The sequence below is a fragment of the Microplitis mediator genome, chromosome 2, assembly GCF_029852145.1.
Source record: "Microplitis mediator isolate UGA2020A chromosome 2, iyMicMedi2.1, whole genome shotgun sequence".
Classification (NCBI taxonomy): Eukaryota; Metazoa; Arthropoda; class Insecta; order Hymenoptera; family Braconidae; genus Microplitis; species Microplitis mediator.
The window spans coordinates 5,489,769-5,511,218 of record NC_079970.1 but is presented as its reverse complement, the minus strand read 5'-3'; the positions used below and the strand labels follow the sequence as shown (position 1 = coordinate 5,511,218).

Here is a 21,450-nt window from a genome sequence, read left to right as displayed (position 1 = left end):
ATAAATAATAAAATGGACTCACCGTATATACGAGAATAATCCGTAGTCTTAGTAAAATTTCTCCTTCAAACTCTCGTCTGGTGGCACATAACACAAAGAAACCCTTGTAATTTATTTTTATTTAAAATAATAAAATTAAAAAAACAATTCACTCCTCCGAGCTGGCCGACTAAGCCCTTTTTTTAAATAATAATAATAATTTAACTGCCACAAACACTCTCAATAAATCACAAACATTAAAAACGTAACCCCTTTTTAAATATTTAAATATACGTAAGTAATTCCAGTCCTCGATCCAATCCTTGTTTTAAATATTAATTAAATAATAAATAAATAATTAAATAAACTCAAGTAAGCAGACAACGTCGGAGTCGAGATTTAAATAAAAGTTTAAGCAGAGATTGATAATTTGCAAGACCAAGACCAAGTCGAGACAACTCGCGTGTGTACCCGGCGTCTGTCTGACTCAAACTGGTGCTCCGAGACGAGACGGAGTTTAGGTTATGCTCGCCCTCGCCGGCACTAGCGCGGCTTGTGTCGAGATCTGCGCGCGTCGCACCAATCCAGTACTAAACCGTGGCTTCACTCAGCACCGAGCACGTTTCAATAAAATTAAAAAAAGTCAAATATTAAATCGATCACAGAATATTTACAATTTCAAAAAAACTATTATCAATAATTATAACAATCAGCTAGTAACCTCATGAACAACAGGAATGTTTAATTTAATTATTTTAAATATCAACGTCACTTTAATTAAATTAAATCACGGAGTAACACACACGTTTTTTGTTTAAATATTTGAAAGCAAATATAACAGGTCGATTAAATATTTAATAATTAATTATAATTGTCGATATTTTGAAATTTAAACGTCAGGTTAAGCGTTTTTATGTTTCTTTGTTCGTTTCAGCTCCAACGCTACTACGTGACTGACCGCTTCCTCGGTTGAACTCGCCGCTGTTGGTTGCTGGCGAATATGCGGACAAGCACGAAAAGACACGAGAGTAAGAGCGAATGGAGAGAGAGAGAGAGTCCAAGTTTAAGTTGCTTATGTATTATATGCCAACTATATACTATATATATATATATATATATGGAGTATAGCAATAGCGAGTACAAGAGGGCGAATGGACGCGGAGTTCGAGGACGGTTCGCCGATCTGAAACTGCCCACGCGAGTAGTCACTCCTCTCTATAAACTCTCTCTTTCTTCCTTATCTCTTTTCTTCTTTTCACTCTCCCAGCTCCTTGAGATTATAGACTTGCTCTCTTTCTACGCAGCTCCTTTGTTCGTCGACTCGAATAACGAAAAAGTTATAAAAAAAAAGAAAAAAAAAAAAGATTTAAAAAAGCGCGGGATTTTTTTTATTTTCAATAAAAGATAAAAAATGTCAGCAACGTGGACGTCACTCTTGCAATTTTTAACTTTTTTTTGGGCGGGAATATTTTTTTAGTCCTCACAGCATGTCATCTAACAACTAACATTTGTCTCTCTCGTTCGTGTATCTGACGCACACTCAACGTCACAATTATGTGAACGCTCGCGCGGTCTGTTGGTAACTAAAGTGTGTGCGCGTTACGGCGTCCCGACGTCGGCGTCCTAACCCCTCGTTCTTCTATTCGTTGGCTCCCATTCTCTTCTCTCACTTGCTCTTGTGCTTTTCTCGTAAACGTCGTCATCCTCATAGCCGTTGCCGTTGCCGTACAGCGACCGTCGCGCCACTAGAGTTTCAGAGTACCACCACCACCACCACCACCACCACCAGCAACATCCGTAACGTCAGTGTGTGTGGATATATAGCACAATAGGTGGGGAAAACGACCACAAGCACGAATTCACCCTCTTCTATATATCCTACACTGGTTTAATACTTACACTGCAACAGTCACGACTCCCTTTTTTCGTCTGTTATATACAAGCTTCGGTGTCTGGACTGTCTACTCCACACTGACGAAGACAAGTACAGATCGACCGGGTGTAAAAGAGTGAGAATGGAAGATAGAGGAGAGATCAAACCAAAATCTAACCTGGACCTAATATAACCCGATCTATCTTTTCATCCCCACTGTTTCCCTTTTTCTTAAACTTCTTCTTCTATCCCTTAACTTTTTTTGCTCTTTTGCTCATTCTACCCTTGGCTAATTTTATCCCAACCCACAATCCTCTATCCTCGGGATCATGCACTCGTTGGCTCGTTAAAAAAGAGGATTAATGACGCTTCTCATCTTTTTCCTCTTACCACTCACCCTTTTTGCCCTCCCCCCTTCACCTCCAAGATCATGAGTATTAAATATAATTTTTTACCCAGATAATTTTGTTACGATAAAACTTTCCTCGGTTCATTCATTATTTTTTTACCCACACTCCCAACTAAGCCGTAGGTAATTCACATTACATACACATATATATAGTAATTGAAGTTCTATAAAATTAGTTGCTGAGTCGTCTTGGTTTTTACTCACAAATATATAACATAATTGTTAAACTTACAATTAAAGTTCAGCGTAACTTGATACCATATACACGACAAGAATAAATTATAGACTTGCTCTCTCCACTTTTACTCGGTAATATATTTGATTTCCCTCTTGACAATTGGCAAGAGACAAAGCCAGTGGCCCTTGTGTGTCAGACATACAACCCCAGGGACAAACTTGCTGGATAGTACATCAATATATAGCCAAGTAGAGCCAAGAACCTCCAGTGGGTATGGGCTATATCATGGTACATTGCCGTCGAATATTTTACTCACGTCATACAATACTGCACCTTCCTCAGTATTATGTACCATCATTATAATACCACTATCTATGGACGCCAAATATTTTTTCCCTCATTCTATTACTAAATTATTATCGTCCTCGTCGTCATCCTCGTCGTAGTCGAGATCGTTAGTGAATATCTTAAGGCAATATCAATTTTTTCTTATGTCATGCGTCTTTCTTACACATGTATATATTTGCTCGAGTAATTTATGAGAACAGGTGGCAGAAAAAAGTGTACACACGTATATTACATCCACAAACTTTAACTGAGGTCAGTTTTTTTTTCCTTTTCATATTTATAAGGCATCTGATGTTCTATTTGATATCAGTCATTTTTTAAAAATATTTATTGTTATTATTATTTATAATAATTGTACTGGAATAAATAAAGATGTTTTTGTTAACAATGCAGACGGTAATGTATGGTAAATATCGGTATATCGTGTGTGCATTGTGTGGCTGCTGGATCGTCTTTTTGTCGAAAAATTTAAGTGAATGGAGCGAAGAGGTCAGTGGGATTTCTATGAAACCTCTTACTCTGGTTACTGGTCGTTGGCTATATAATATATGATATATAATATATAATATAATAGTGCACACTAGCCAGACTGTCGATCTGAACATGAGTATGAACGGACAACTCGAATAGAAGGCGGTTCTGCCAAAGGAAACGAAGGTAAGAGTAAGTAGGTGGGTCTCTTCACAGTGGGGGTGACATGTGAGGGTGTGCATCCATGTATGAGTGTGTAAGTGCAAGTGTAAGTGTAAGTGAAAAGGAGGATGTCGAGAGAGAAGGACAAGGCATGCCGACAAGGCAAGAATAAGAAAAAGATAAAATTATAAAGGAAACTCACGCTGAACAAGTATCCGCATGGGCATGCTCCTATTTTTTTTTATAATTTTATTTTATTCCTTACACTGACCTTCGTATGGATACTAACAATAAGTATACATTCTCAATATCGATGAAAAATAAATCGGTTTGAAAGTATGCATGAGATCCTTTATATTACAATACATTTTATTTATTCGTACTTTATATTTCATTTATCTACAGAATACTCTATTTTACGTTCCGTTCGATGATGGGCTTTGAAGGAAAATGCTCGACCGATAAATTATTTTTATGTTTAACAATATAAATACAATGATTTTACTTTGTATTTTAAAATAAAATGTTTTATATCTCACAGTCTTTATTTTTTTCATTTAAATAAAAATTAATGTCAACAATATGTACTTGGGTGAAAAATATCAAGTTTTTACTCCAAAAACTTCAGATCTGGAGTCGTTTAAAAAATATTTAACATTACGAATTTTATTTCAATCCGAATTCACTCCGTCACTCTGAGTCCTGGAGTTTTAATAAAATCACTCTGCATACAGAGTGAATCAGGAGTTTATTTTTTCAACGGAGTAATTTCGAAGTGATGTAAATTTTGTTTAAATTCATATTCACTCCGATTCGGAGTTTTAATATTAAAATAAACTCCTTTTAGGAGTGAATTTCACTCTGAACCGGAATTTCAATATTGAATTAAACTTCTCTTCGTAGTGAATTTCACTCCAAGAGATTTAAATAAATAGACAGCTATCTGCACTGAATTAACTCCACATTCACTTCGGATTTACTCCACTAACTTTTTACAGTGTATGTATAAAGTCTGTCCGAAAAAAATTATTTAATAGATTTAACTCTGCAGTTGTGAGTAAATTGGGACCAGGACGAATCATTACTCTTCTGTTTCTAAATATTGTTTGGTTATGGAGTAAAAAATACCCAATTTCCAGTAAATTTTGAACCGTGGATGACTTTAGTAGGGTTAATTTTTTCAAAAAGAGTAAAGTAAAAAATCCTCTCTTTTTTAAAAAAAATCTACAACCACAGGATTTGGATCTACTGAGCTAAAATTTTGAGGATCATCTTATTCTTAACTTTACTTTAAAAAAAACCGCTGACCCGAGTGTCGAGAAGTAATGGATCGACCGATATATGTACATTGATATAATATTGAAAAAGTCGACAGAAATATTGAGCTGATAAATTTTTATTCTGAATATCGAGTGGTATTAATGCAATATCGATAATAAAATTCAGAGAGACGTAACATACTTTAAGAATTACATATATGTATGTACATTGTACTCACTATAAAAATATCGCTATGTACATTCAATATATACATTACTTATATGACGTACGATTAATATATACATGTAATGTTATTTGTGTATAATGATTTATTTATTGTTGATCAATATGTGCATTGTGGATTGTAGTACTCCAGTCATTTCTCATTATGGTCTTGAGTAAATATTTTATGATGCACAAATATGTACACAGTTTAAAATTAATAAGACCTTTCTAATGTTATTTAACCAAACATTGTATTGCATACACGCAGAGAATTTTACGGTATTTTTTGCATCAAAAATTTATATAAAAATTGCTATAGTCATAGTAACATGAGAACAGTATGGAATTATTGTACAAATTACCGATACTGTAGAAATTTTTAAAATACATTGAACAGAATTTACAATGTGCATTGTAATTTTGACAACCCTGATTCAGAAATTTCTGATTGGAATAATTCAATCCATGCTGAAGTGTATATCTATATATAGTCTATTTTGCCAACTTTGAATTGTTTCGGAGCGTGTTTGAATTAGGGGAGACCGGGCAGGGAGGCCCACCTGAAATTTTGATCGAAAAAAAAATTTTTTTTTTTTCGTCTAATTATTATAAATTCGATACGTTGGCGCAATTTTAGCCCTACGCATGACACCTGGGGCAAAATGGACCAGCCGAAAATTCTGAAAAAATAATTTTTTCATATTTTCTGGCTAATTCTCTTTCTCTGGGGCAAATTTGGTCATATAAAATATTCAAAAATAAAAATTGTTTTTTTAGTTGATAAATTTTGGAAATAAAATAAAATTGTCAATAGTCTAAAAAATTAAAAAAGACGTTTTTTGGGTTAAATGTAATGACAAAAAAGAATTATAGAATTGCTTTTTTTTGGCGTCAATTTTAAATTCGAATTCAACTTTATTGCAATAGCTGTGAAAAAATAATTGCAATCAATTTTTTATTTAGTAAAAGTAGGGAAACGATTTATTTCACCTTAAAAATTTTTTTTTGAGTAACATAAAAGTGAAAATAGTTTTCAAGATTAAGAAATACGTTCTTAATGATCAAAACGATTTTAAGTAAAAAAAAAAAAAAATTTATTTTCAGAGTTTTGGCAAAAGGTCCAGAAATTTGTTCAAAATAGGACAAAAGTAAAGTGATCTGATGGTTGACAGCCACAAAAAGTGATAATCTGCTTAGGGGGGCCGTCCTGCCCCGGTCTCCCCTATTTTAAATTAGATTTCTGAATCAGGGAAAGCAACAGATAAAATTTATACCAACTGCATATTAAATATTCTGATTTAACCTAATACATTTCACTATGCAGTTGGTATAAATTTTATCTGTTGCTTTGTCAAAATTAAAATGCACCTTGTAAATTCTGTTCGATGTATTTTAAAAATGTCTACAGTATCGGTAATTTGTACAATAATTCCATACTGTCCTCATGTTACTATGACTGTAGTTATTTTTCTATAAATTTTTAATGCAAAAAGCACCTTAAAATTCTCTGCGTGCAGTAGATTCAAAAGTGCATTAAAAATTATTTGGTAAGTGAAATTCTAAAATATATAAATTAGCGAACCGGATTTTAATCGGATAGTAACGTGATTTCCCTCGGCGGCCTTTAGTTCTCAGAACAATTAATTGCGCACTATTTTTCACGACTGTGTGACTGTACAATTTACTACGTAGTTAAAAAAAAAAAATTTATAAATTCTTAATCCCTGTTGACTGTCTGGTGCATAAAATGACTGAGGTCCTTTGAGGCCATCAACGGCTTCTCTATTCAATTAAAACATCCTCACAATAAAAAATTATTTCATTTTAGTTTAATTATCTTTATTCTGAAAAAAATAAAATCTCGTCTAGATTAAAACTATTAACGTACTTGTATAAAATATATATAAAGAAGACATTTAATGAATTTTTTTTAATCCCACGAGCAATATATTTATTTATTTATATTTGTACGGGTATGTAAATAAATAATTCATGACAAAGGACAATACAAATTCGTCTCAATGCTAAACAAGTTGTCGAAAAAAAATTCGCACGAAGAGTTTTAAAAAAGTTTGATGTAATTTTTTTGGTTTTCGTAAGAAAAAACTCACTTTTTCGAGGAAATTAAATATTCACACTCATGTATAGAATTAAACATTGAGAAAGCTAAAAACCTAAGAGTGTGTATTTTTATATGTGTGGATGGGTATAAATTTGTAATGCATGTATTTGATCGTACGTGAGTGTGTGAAATTCAAGAATAAAGTGAAACGAGAACGACAAGACAACGGCAATGTAAGTATACGTATAAGCTCGAGGTGAACTGCGGTTTCAGCACTATCCTATGTACCAACTACTTTAAAACTTTTATATACACATATATGTTCTATATATATGTACTAGAACCGGGACTAGGGCTATAGGGTGATTCAGTTGATAGAAAAGAAAAAAAAAGATTAAAGATTTAAGACCCCATTGAAATGTTTGTCTTTTATTTATTATTTAAAGTTAAATAATAATAACTTTGTAAAATATTTTTAAATTTAAAATGTATGGTAGCTTAGAAAATGACATGTACAGTGGACAGGTAGTACATATTTTAAGAGTTTATTCAAAGGGTCTGCTGTATTTTTCGACCTTTAAAATCAGTATAAGTTTAGCCTCAATATGTTTGTATAGGCAGTGGTTGTTGTATTGGTTCATGTCCTGGCGGTCGTCATGGTATCAAAAGTACTACTGAGAGTAGTAAAGAGGGTTTTCGCTGAAGGGTGCGAGGGTTTGAGGAAGTCGTGGTTCAAGTCTCTTCTTCTCTTTTGTCCTTGTACTCGATCCTCATCCTGCTGACTCTTTTTATTTTATTTATTTTTTAATATTTTTTCTCTTTCACTCACGTCCACACCCACAGTTTCTCAGCACATCATCGTTGTTCACTGTCGGCTATTTCCGGGCAAAACCAACCGGACAAGACCTCAGGCGATCGAAAATGTACCATCCAAGCACGAGTTGCTTCTATTTCATTTATAAGTATAAGGTTTCCTTTTTAATCATATACACATATATTGAGATCTTTTTCCGCATGTTATTTTGTTGTACAGATAATAATAATAATGGTAACAACAGTAATGTGTCTGATGATATTACGTGTACTGTTTCGAGTTTAAAATTAAAAAAAAAATATTTATGACTGACTTGGAGATTAAAAAAATAAATTTTTAATTGTCAAAACATTTCCCATGAGAATACAAAAGCATTTGCGGCAATGTACTAAAACTCGACTGATGTTAATTTTTACCGTGAACGAGTGGAGGTTAAGAAGCCCTGAAGGCTAACGACCGACGAGTAATTCAAGAAAAAGGGGTTAAGTGAACAAGAGAGAAGGATTGAGATGGCCAAGTAAAGACCAAGACCAAGACCGTTGAGAGTTTAACTCACTCGAAGGAAAAAAAAACGCACCCTAGCACCCTGCGAACAAGTCGGGAACAAAAAAATTCACCTCGTTCCCTACTACTACGTCCTGTGTAGAGTCAGGACTAAAAATAATAATAATGAAAAAAATAAAAAATAAATAAAGAAGGAATTTTATTTTCTCTTTTGTCAATGCTCAGGTATTACCTCATGGTGGTCTTTCTCACCCTGCTAATGAACTCGACTTTCAAAGTAATCCAGATAAATTTTTTTTTTTTGCTCCTTTTAATTCCTTTAGTTCGAGACCTTTGATTTTTAAAATTAACCATTTAATTTAACTTTTTCCGGTGTTTATTATTTTTTTTTTAGCCGAAAATAAAAAATTTGTTTGTTTAATAGATCTCATATAAATACATATATATTTATACTAAGTAACATACATAAATAAAAATAAATGTTTTAAATATGTGGACAAATATTTATTTTAGCTTAAAGAAAGATAACGTAAATATTGTTGTAAATTTGTTGAAAATATTTTTTTTCGAGCATTTACTGAGTAGAAAATATAGAGAGATCACTACGAATACAACTAAAAATATATATAGTGCATGAGCAAGTGTTTAGAAAATGTTGAAGATCTCATAGACCCAAAGATTTTATAAAAAAAAATATACACTGTTTAGTATGTTCCCATTCTGCGGGAATCATGTGTATCTATATCGTGTGTCATGAGGTTTAGATTCTGGGTGCTCTGTGTGGTAGGATTAAAAAAATAAAGAAACGTATTTTGAATAGACTTTTGAAGAAACTCAGTCACTCGACTGCGTATTAAAGGTTTTGAAAATACATGAAACGAACATAATATCCTTTAAAACTTATATAAGTTTCTTTTATCATCTGGAATTACTTGCACATAAGGAGAATAAAACGTTAATTTTTTTTTTTTATATAATCTTGAGTTTAATACATTTCTGTATTATGGCAGTAAAATACGCACTCCTATTCGCCATGACAGCGTTGTTTTACTATTCACCAGTAACCCAAAAAATACCGTAACCCGTACGTTTACCCCCCACACATGATGAATGAGAAGTTTGTTCTAGCCATTGGCCCTCGATAGACAAATCCACAACAAATATCATAGAATGTATGTCGCATATCTCCATAAGTAGATATGCCCAAGCTCTGGGTAAATCACCGTTAACAAATTATGCCACTAAGCCTGGCAGTTTATACTATAATTTGTGCACATGTTAACAGTGATTGCTTAAATAAAAAAAAAAGGGTAGAGGTGCCATTTGTAGCCACTGCTCCATTTTTGGACTTTTAACACTTTATTTTAATTAACGATACAGTGTAAAATAAAATTTTCATATTAATAGTGGAATAAAAATATCTCTGAAGAAATTTAAAAAATTAACTATGTCGCATATTTTGGAAATTATTTTATTTAAATTTTTCAAGTGCCCAAAACTGGCTCTAAAGTGGCCAAAAACGGTACCTCTACCCTAGACTAAAATAATTTTTATGATTTGCTCATATATTATAGTGATTGTTTGAATGAAAAAAAAAATTGTCTGTTTCGCGTAGTTTCAGGAGTCACCACTAAGCGGCGTATGAGCGCACATACTTTTCGTCTTGAGACACATGTCATCAACCTTCTAACAGCCGTTCAAATGAACTATTTAAAAATTTTTTTTGTCATTCAAACAATCATTATAAATATGAGCAAATCATAAAAATTATATTGGTCTATTTTTTTTATTTAAACAATTATTGTTAACATCTGCACAAATCGTATTATGAGCGGCAAAATTTTCTGGTATACTTTGTTAATGGTGATTTAACCAGAACCTGAGCATATTTACTTACGTAGATATGCGACATCTATCATTTGATTTTTGTTGTGGATTTTTCTATCGAGGGCTAATGGCTAGAACATAGGCACTTCTCAATCTGCATGTGTGAAGGGTAAACGTAAGAATTACGGTGTTCCTTGGGTTACTGGTAAGTACAACGGCTGCTGGAGTCATGGCAAATAGGAGTGCGTATTTTACTGCCGTAATACAGAAATGTATTAACTGTATTATAGTAAATAAAATCATAGTAAATAAAATCAAACATAATTAAATTACGATAATTTAATTTAAGTCGTTAAAGCTTTGCATCAGTTAAAATGGACTCGAGTAAAATTTACTCGATTCCCGAAAAAAATAAAATAAAATGAGTGAGTGGAAAAAAAAAAGTTACAGAGACGAAAGAGTGACGATTCGATTTCCGATAATTAGCGTCAGAGTGAACGATTTCCCGAGCTCTATATTTTTTTTATTTTTCAATTTAGTTGTGTCTGGCGTGGCAATGTTGAGAGTGAGGACGAGGATCGCCATCCATATCCTCTTGGTCAGGCATTCTGGCTGCCACGAAATAAAACAGAGCCGAGGGAATGAGGGCTTTCGAAAAAAGTGCGAGAGAGTTTCAAAGAAAAAAAACATAAAAAATAATAATAACAATAATAATAATAATAATAAAAGTGAGAGAGAGAAAGAGAAAAGAAATTATAAGAGAAGAAAAAAGGACAAGTTCAATAGGTCCGACATGGTTCTCGAGTGTCCAAAAGCCTGTGAGTGCATTTTCGGTTGATCGTTTTTTTTTTGGTTGTGTATGTTGTGCACGCCAAGCAAGTTTCTCTTCTCTCTACTCTATACCACTATACCAGTAGTGTATTTCATCCCCTCTGACCTGATCCTAAAGCCTTGAAAAAGTCCCTTACATTACACTTTTAGGTTTCAAATTCTACAGTCTACCTCTACCCTAAATATATATAGTTATGAATGACACGGACTTATAACTTTTAACGACGAGTTTTAAAACTACTTGAAATGTTTCGGAGTTACTAGTAATGACCTAATGATATTTTTTTTTTATTTTTAAAATAAAAAAATTAAATTACAAGATTTACTTTTATTTTCATTTTAATTAAATTTTGCTTCTCATTAAAATTCAATTTATCGTGAGAATGATGAATACGAGATTTAATTTTTTTGTCATCTTTTTCAAAAGATAATGAACAAATTTTTTGAATCCATTCCTCAATTTATATTCTCGCAATAGTTTATAAAAAAATAAATGATGGGGATTTAGTAAATAATAAAAACAGGTCAGAATAATTGATACTTGAGAAATAATTAGGGCTCTTGCACTATAAGTTGATAATTAACAATCAAACAATTATTACCATAATAACAATAAATTTATGTATACATGCATATTTGTATCTATATATTATTAACCATATTAATTCAATATTAGCCGAGTAAGTTAACCGGTGTAAAATGAGCAACCGGATGAAACTCGATAAGCCAGAGAGACTGACTAGTTTGTTGCATAACCCGAGTTTTTGCCACAGGTTAAACTACACCAGTATAAGATCGAATTAAATTAAGATTAAACCAAAAACTATAAATAATTTTATTTAGCGTTTGCTTTTTTTTAACCATTTATTACTAGTTTGTTTGTTTTATTTTTTTGGGGTAGCAATTTATCCAAACTCGTCTAATGAATTTATTGCAATCCAATAGTGAAATTATTGACCTTTTTAAATCCTGAAAATAAATGACTGGATTAAAAGAATCGACAACCGCAAATGTTAGTTATTTTCTGTTTTTAGTTTTTTTTTTTACTCTATATATATTGTATATATGTAGAGTGATTCGAATGGTTAATGTTGAATGTAAGGGGGTAAAGAGCTTCTTGGTGATTTACTTCAGTATTTCCGTTTATTGTCAATGTGCGGAAAACTTGATAAAAATTATATTTCCAAGTATTGTAACTCATAATTTAATTGTTTTCACATCGATTATATTCGTCATATACTTATTTCAATGCAATTTAAATCTATTAATACACTCAAAAAGAGCGGTGGTAAAAATGGACTCAATTTAACATTGCGCGGTTTTAAATTGAAATAACACCGGCGTAGGCGGTGTAATTTGGCGGTGGTAAAATATTGGTAATAAATCGGTGTAAAAAAAAATTCCTCGTATAGAAATTAAAAAAAAAATGTATTGTATATAAACAAGTAAACGCAGAGAATGTTACGGTATTTTTTTGCATAAAAAATTTATAGAAAAATTATTATAGTCATAGTAACATGAGGACAGTATGGAATTATTTTACAAATTACCGATACTGTAGAAATTTTTAAAATAAATCGAACAGAATTTACAAGGTGCATTGTAATTTTGACAAAGCAACAGATTAAATTTATACCAACTGCATACTAAATATTCTGATTAAACCTAATAAATTTTACCATGGAGTTAGTAGAAATTTTATCTGTTGCTTTGTCAAAATTACAATGCACCTTGTAAATTCTGTTCGATGTATTTTCAAAATTTCTACAGTATCGGTAATTTGTACACGGAAAAAAATGAACTATATAAATTGAGAATGACAAGTAATATAATGATGAAGTGATCAGTAAATACCATCATTCTAAATAGTAATTTTTTCGTTTATGATTCAAACGTGAATGATTACAGAATAAGTATGAAAACTTATTGTCTATGTAAGAAAAATTACTATTTGAACTTTAAAAATCGTAACCGATACTTAGAAAATAGACGACACGTATTATAAAATTTACTATTTGAATGTTAAAATTCCCCATATTGACAACTGGGTTCCGGGTTATAATTTCAAACAGTAATTTTTGAAGTTTTTTTTTTCCGTGTACAATAATTTCATACTGTCCTCATGTTACTATGACTATAGTAATTTTTCTATAAATTTTTGATGTAAAAAATACCGTAAAATTATCTGCGTTTATAAAAAAATATAAAAATTTAATGAATATCATCTGGAGGAAATTCCAATTTTGCTAAGAATTTATTTAAATAATTATTTATGTTATACGTAATTTATTTAAAAATTACACAATTTTACGCCCACTATTTCAATCACCAATAATTTAATTAATTAATAAAAACACTAATTAACTGTAGTGTCGAATAACTAAAAATATTCACAAAGTTAAATATTTTCACCACCGAAAAATATTTGAACACCGGTAAAGAATATTTACACCGGCAGCGGTGTTGAAATTTAACACCGAAAATTTGAACACCTGCACCTGGACTTACACCGGTTTTTTTTGCAGTGTATAAAAATTTTTTCCATTTTCCTATTTACAAAAAAGAAAAAGTACTAAAATATTAAACGAAAATATCGAGATAAAATTTCAATTCGCAATACTTGAGTTTATGACTTACGTTATTTTTATTATTGTAACTGCAATATAAAAGTATGTTTAGTGTTTACTGTTATTTGAGTAAATATATAAAAAATGAAAAATGCAATTTGTGATCTAATGTTTATATTTTCAAACATAAAAAAGCTATATATTCATAAAAGCACCTGCTTCACTCGAGGACGGAACGAAAAAACGTTACATACCCAACAACATTAGTATACAACTGCCGTGTATATTTTCCCCCAAGTTATTCGTTCGGAGCAGCAACCAGGGATTCTCAACATCAAGATCATTAGAGGCTCTCTTTGAACTAACTCACTTTACAACTTACTCGAGTAATATTTTTCAAATGTAAGCACAAAAAAAAAGAAAAAAACCGATTCAACTTTAAAAAAGTTACACTACAAGTTTTTTTCTCATTTACGTAACAATAAAAAATGTTTCAATTTTTCAAATAACAATAAAATAAAATTGCTGATTCGGGTGATGGAAAGTAATGTCGTATTTTAAGATTTCTTGAGCTCAGTATGTCATTCTCATTAATTATTTTTTTTATTTTAACATTTCGAGCTAGAAAATATATTTTGCATTAGGGAATTGCATTTTCTTTATTTTTTTAAATTTATTGCCGCGATTTTGTAACGTAAGTGTGTTGGTGTAAAAATGAAATTATTAATAAAATGTAATAATTTTGCAGTTCCAAACAACTGTTACATTCATTTAGTATAAAAAAATTATTATCATTCAAATTTAATTTTTAAAAAATTACCGCTTTTTATAAATTTATTACTTACATCCGCAAAAAAGTTATAGTTACAACAGCTCTCGCTGCTGTTGCGCTTCCGGCCTGACCTGCTCAATTCTCACATTCGTTTTAACTGAATTATAATTATTTTTAATAATAATATTTAGTGCACACAAAAAAGTATATTTTGCTTCATAAATTTTAGAGTAAAAATAGAAACTCAAAAAATTACCCGGTATCAAATAAATTTTCTTATCACAAAGTATTTTCCCTTACCCATAATTTTACCTCTCTTATTTAATTTTTATTTTGTTTTTCATTTTAGAAAATCAAAATTTCCCATAAATTTAAACAATTTCTGTTAAAATTTTTATTAAGGCCTCATAGTTTTGAAGACCAAGAAAAATTGATTGAAAAAAATATAATTCGAACCTATTAATTATAAACTTCTGATGACTCACGCAATTCGAACCTCATTCCAACGTATTGAGAAAAAAAAAACAATCATAAGTTTCTCTGTAAAATTCACTTTTGGCAGACTTTCTTCTAGGAAAGTAAATCCGAATCAATTAATTTTAAAAACGTACAACATAATGGGCAACATGAGACGGCCAAAAAAAAGATAAAAACGAAAATAAAAAAAAAGCCGTTAGAGAAATGATGAAATTTATTGATGGTTCGGAAATTGAAGAAACCAGAAAAGAAGACCTACACTAAACTGTACCGTACACCATAAGTGTATAAGAAGGCATTAATCAGAATGGCGTGTGCCACCTTGTAAAACAGCTGACTCAACGTTTCTATCGTTGGTGGTGAAACAGCTGGCAGTAGTTGTGTAGTAAAGTATAATCAAAAGACCCAAAAGCACTCTCTCTCTATAACTTTTTATGTATTTCTCTTATTTCATATTATCCGTCTACGTCTACACTAAAAAGTATTTTTCAGTTTAGGTTTAAGCCCCTCTACTTATACCATACTACATACCGACAGTCCAATAGTCCGGCGAATACAGATGAGAGATGAACAACATACCTGCTGGCTGGCATATAGCTGCCTGCAGTTGATCTAGCTCACAGCCAGCAGATCTCAGGTATATTTCCTATCTCCCATCACACCGTTTTAACTAAATAACAGATTGATCTTCAGACTAAACGTCGGAAATTTAAACTCCTAAGCCCTATAAATAAAACTTAAAGCCGGCTGTCAAAACCAGAAGTGCACATCGAAAGGTGACGGAAACTTCCTTACACTTTGGGGAATTTTCCTTCGATTAATATTGATTATGTTCATACATTGACTATATATAAATATATAAATACATAGCGAGTGCTCAATTTACAGTTCGACTTGTAGAATTTTTCCTCATAGGGTAGTGCAACTGTTACGCGCTTCGGCACGTGGGAAAATCGACCACCGTTTGCTTCCGCCCTGTAACGACTTTCGCTTTTTTTATTATTTTTTTTTTTCCATACTTCGCGTCTCACTCTTCCGATGAATCGAGTTTTCATGTACATGGGAATTTGCATCTGGAGATTTAATGCGCTTTTCGATAAAAGCTTTGAACGTTCATGTTTTTCCTGGTTTTTGTTATTATTTTTTTTATTATTCTTCAGAAACCATTTGCCATTTTTTGTATACAGGAAAAAAAAATTAATTAATGTGTTTTTTCATATATTTATTTTTATTTCAAGTACTTATATATATTTTTTTATTTATATTATAAGATGTCGGTTCATATAATGGAAATAATTGAATAGACGTAATTGACCTAAATATTATTTCTAGGTAATCAATGGTATCACTTGTTAAATAATTAGTATATTTATATCGTCAACCTTATATTACCAAACAACCCTTGTTTACGTCAGAATTTTCTCCCCTTTATTTTTTTTTTATCTATTAATATAACAGATTGATAGTAAACACATAAATATCACGATATAAAAAAAAGAAAATTTCCTGACTTATTATTTTCTTTTCGTTATCTCAGCCCGTAATTCATCGTTTAATATTTTGTTTCATTTACGTTTCGTACATTTATTTATTTTTATGTATGTATATATAAATATATATATGTATACATACATAAATACCCTGCATTTGATTTATATTAATGGAGAAGATGCTTCTGAATGTACATTAAGGCCTTGATAATGATGTCAAGGTAAAATATATCCAAATTTCTCCAGTAGAAATTTAAAAACTTTTTAATTTATCATTTTTTTTTGTACTCGCTGTTGCTTTTTTTAAACGTTTGGTTTTTTTTCTCACCTCGACCACATCCACACGTTCGCAAAAGATTTTTATGTCCTCATGTACACACGTAGTATGTACGTATGTATGTCATACAAAGGGAAGAAGACGGTGAAGAATAATCGAGTAGAATTTTTGTGGAGAAAAGATATGGAGTGTAAAAGTAAGCACATCGTACATGGCCAACGTTTATTCAAGTCTGCACGCGGGGCCCTTACTATGTATTCCAGGAGTGCCCACTCGACCTCCTTTTCTTCTACTGCCTCTTCTTCCTAGCTATCTTCATCTCTCTTCCTCTTTCTCTTCCTCTTTTTCCTCCTCATCGTCATCCTTGTCTTCATCCTTATCTTTCTCTTCTATTGCTTTTAAGTAACGCGGTTTTATTTACCATCGAGTTACGTCAAAAAAGTAAAAAAATAAGAATTTTTTTCTTCTGCAGAAACATGAGGTAACCTGGGGCAAAATGAAACACTGGTTTGAAGAAAAAAAATTTTGTTTTGAAGAACATGAGGTAAGGTGGCCACTTCAGGTACACAGTTAGAAATTTAGTGTTAATTCATTATAATAATTCATATAAATTCAACACAAATCGTCTGTTGCAAACGGTCTACACAAATTTTTGGGTTAATTCAACACATTGCGTTTGTGTTGATCTTTAACACAAATTTTATGTTAAATAAAATTGAACACATAAAATCTGTTCTTTTGACAGAACATTTGTGTAAATTTAACACATTTTTCGTGTTAAAATCAACTAATAAACATAAGCACATAACCTAACCAACTCAAGTGAACTGATCTACCCTTAGTAGAACTTATGTCAATTTAGCGAACAATTGAACCAGGTCAAAAAGGTATGAAAGTTATCGAAATTTAATTGTTAAATGTATATATTTAATTGTAAATAAATTATAATCCAAATTTCCCTGCAGACAATGCTTTGCTTGGTTATAGTAATGAAGAATCGCGCGGAAACGTTTAGTCAAACAACACAAATTTTGTGTTAATTTTCGAATAACACAAGAAATGTATTACATTATAGATTTTCCAATCATTTAACATCAAAAATCTCCCTGATTAAAAAACTGAATTCGACCGAATTAAAAATTTTAATTCTGTTATATTCTGTCGAATTCTGCAAAACAGAATTCAACTGAATTGAAAATTTGAATTTTAATTAACCAGAATAAAACCGATTTAAAAATTTCAAATTCATTTTAATTCAGTTTAATTCGGATTCAGAACCAGAAATTGGAGGTTTATTTTTGAATTAATCAGAATTCAACCGAATAGAATTATTTAAATTCGTTTTAATTTGGACAAATTTTGGTTTTCCTGCGGAATTAGACAGAATTTATTTTTAAGTTGGGTACCGAATTAACAGAATTTATCTGAATTAAATAGAATTAAAAATTTAATTTGTTTAATTCGATCGAATTCGGTTGTTTAATCAGGGCCGTTAAAGTAAAATAACACAAACGGTTTGTGTTGAATTAACAGATTTCTGTGTTAAAAATCAACATAAAAAATTTAACCAAATAATTTTTTAACACAAATACACAAAATTTCTAACTGTGTAATAGGACTAAAATTTTCAGTAAATAAAAAATAAATTGAAAATTCGAAATAAAATGAACCTCTGTAATAAAAAAATCCTGGTCAAAATTTTTGAGTGGCCGTAGTGCCAGAGAGGTTAATTTACTCATCATCCCTTAGGTCGTAAATAAAAGTTCTGAATAAAAAAAAAATTTTTCTCTCAAACGGTGTCTCATTTTTTCACGGGTGTCAAAGAATTCTTTTATATTTAATGAATTCAAAAAAAATTATGTGGAGAGTAAAGTTAAGCAAATGTAGGATTTAATGAAAATTCAAGTGCTGCCACAACTTACGATCTTGGGTGAATATCGTAATAAATTTTTGATAACTAACAAATACATGGGCGTGTTTTCTATAAATCGAAACACGGTGAAAGAGGAGAGAACTCACCCGCGACTTTTTGACTTGTTTGGTATTGCCGTGAAACGGCATAACAACAAACAGTAACCAGTAACCAGCAAAACTGCGATATGGCAACGACAACTACACAACCAATACTTGACCCCGATTGGGCTGTCATGGAGTACTTTGTTGATATTATATATTGGAGAAATTTTGTGTATATGCATTTGGATGGTGCATACCACTCGCTGCGAAAACGTATTCATTTCATCCTCGGACACTGTCGGGCGTAAATTTTACGGTTCGCGATGCATCCGATTGTTTTTCACCATACATACAGATACAGATATTAAGTCAATAATATATATATATACTCATATTTATTCATTTATATACACATATATATGTATGTTTGTGAATTATAAATTTGTCTCTTTCTCTTTTTGGCAATGTAGGTGCGGCAACCCAACCAGGAATTATAATTTCGGTGTCAATGTTTCGTTTAATGTAAAAAAGTCAATGGAAAAAAAAATTACACTCATCGATAATATATTTTATTCCTTTTTTTATCAATTCGCGTAAAAGGAAATGAAAAAAAAAATGATAATAATAATTTTAAGAAACACATAAATCAATATTTAATTAAAACAAATGAAAGATTTTCTTATTAATTTTAATGAATTTAAAATTTTTCCTGTAATTTTTTTTTTAAAATAAAAAGTTGTAAAGAGCTTTGACTGCTAAATTTTAGTTGATTAAATAAAATCTGTAAGCACGGTTACATAAAAAAATTTAATTATCCAGGAACTTTATGGAATTTCCACTCTATCTCATTACAGATAAGGATCTGTATGCTTACATTTTTTGTTATTTAATCTTGTTTTTATTTTTATTTATTTTACTTAGTTTTCTTTTTTTCTTTCATTTCTTTAGTCATAAAATCTCATTACTTGTCAAACGCGCGGCAGACTCAAGGGGAACACAAGCGAACGTAATAACAGCCACGTCCTCGTGTACACTTTGCCCATCCTACGCGACTATTCCAACATCCGGATATCGTTGGAACGAGGAAATCCATTTTCTAACGTCGACGGAAAATCTCTTGGAAATTTTCTATACTTACAGATCTACTACACGTCCATATACATATATATATATACGTTTTTTTCTCAACTATCTTATATATAAGATGTCGATCTTATAAACCGGAAGTGGGCAGATATAAATTTGATTTGAACGTGAGTGCATCAGCGAATACGAGCAAGATAAAATAAAAAGTAAGACCCAAGTTTTATTTTTAATAGTAAAAAATACGGGAGTATATTCCATTGATGTATAAACTTTTGTGCTTTACTTGCAAGTAATTTTTATATGAATAGAATTCATAGATTTATATTTGATTAAATATTTATAATTGGATTATTAATAAATAAAAATCTAGCCCGGTTTATTTTTCAACCGGAAAATTCTTGGAAAAATTCAGTGTTTTATTTATTTTTTATTTTTTGTATTAAAATAAATATATGATTAATAAATGGTTTTAATTAGTTTCCAAAGGTTTTTTTTAAATTATTAATTTAATTTTTGATTCAATAAATGAATTGCATGCATTTTGTGGAAATGGAATTATTTAAATGAAATGACTCGTGATGGTAAAGCTGATGAAATAAATTTTTAAATAAATATTAACTCGAAAAGTTAATTACGTAATTGTATTGAATAAAAATATGAGTTTTCGGTTGAAACATATTTATATCAATGATATTTATATTTTTTGTTTTTACGATATATTTTTTTAAATTCATAATTAAATCGGATGAATTGAGATGTGTAAATGTTTCGTTTTTTCAGTGTGTAAGCATTGAAAATAAAAGATAAGGGTTTCTGATATTTTTCATATTTTGCGGGAATAAAAGTTGAAATAAAGCATTTGTGTTTTAAGGAAAGGTAATAACACTATAAAAAACCGGTGTAAGTTCACACTATCGGTGTTGTTTAACCCTTTGAACGGTGGTAAAATAACATCGATAGCGGTATTAAAATGTTTCTGGTGTTAAAAAAAAAGTAGATTTATTTTTGAAGTGTCAGAAGTCGAATTGTATTTCAAATAAAAATAAACTCTTTACTGTTTCAAAAATAATGAAACGGCAGATCTATCAAATTGTGAAGAAATCCAAAGAATATTTGTCTAAAATTATGTATTAATGTTATTGTATAAAATATGAGAAACAGATTTTTATGATTAAAGTCTCTTTGCAAACTACATCAGAGACAAATAAAACAAAATTGTCTACTCGGAAAGATTGGGACCCGACTGGTTACTGTTCTGCACCCGACTCAGTAATCAGTCGGGTTCCAATCTTTCCGTGTATGATTAATTGATCATCTTTAAATCAGGTATTACCTTACTTTCTAAACACGAATAAGTGAAATAAGTCAATATTCTTTAATTCTGAGTGCCAGCCGAACCACTTTTTGAAATTAGTAATTCGGTTTGCACTTGGAATTAGTGAATATTCACTTATTTTCACTAATTCATATTTAGAGAGTACGAAAAAAAAATCAAACTTATACTAGAAGTAATTATAAAATTGTTCCAAAATATTTAATATGATAAGTGCTCAAAAATGTATGCAAATTGTTCAAATTACTTACAGTGACATTTTGTATTTTATTGGCTAATCAAATTTTTTTTATCTTGATTGAAGATAATTTCTTAATTTTAACAAAATATTATTTTTTTCTGTTTTTTAGATCTTAGAACAGTTACACTCACACCATCTTATCCCCAATGGAGTTAATTTACTTTGCATGTACACCGTTTTAACACCGGCTGGATAACACCACCAAGTAGCACCGATAAACCGGTGTGAGTATTTTAACACCTTTTTTTTACAGTGAAGAGCTAGCTCTTGATAATCAAAATTAAAATACTAAAATTTATAGTCTATTT

General features: G+C 30.8%; 1 protein-coding gene across 3 annotated transcripts in view; it reads right to left on the bottom strand.

Moving 5' to 3' along the window:
• The window catches only part of LOC130664202 (brain tumor protein-like), a 134,544-nt gene that overhangs the window by 51,580 nt on the left and 61,514 nt on the right, over nt 1-21,450 (bottom strand). The window contains exon 1 of one of the 3 annotated variants that reach the window (XM_057464029.1): nt 23-940. The exons of the other annotated variants lie outside the window; for them this stretch is intronic. The gene's annotated coding sequence lies outside the window, so the exon portion shown is untranslated. Of the gene's footprint in view, nt 1-22; nt 941-21,450 lie in introns of those variants that run through there. 3 annotated transcript variants of the gene reach the window in all.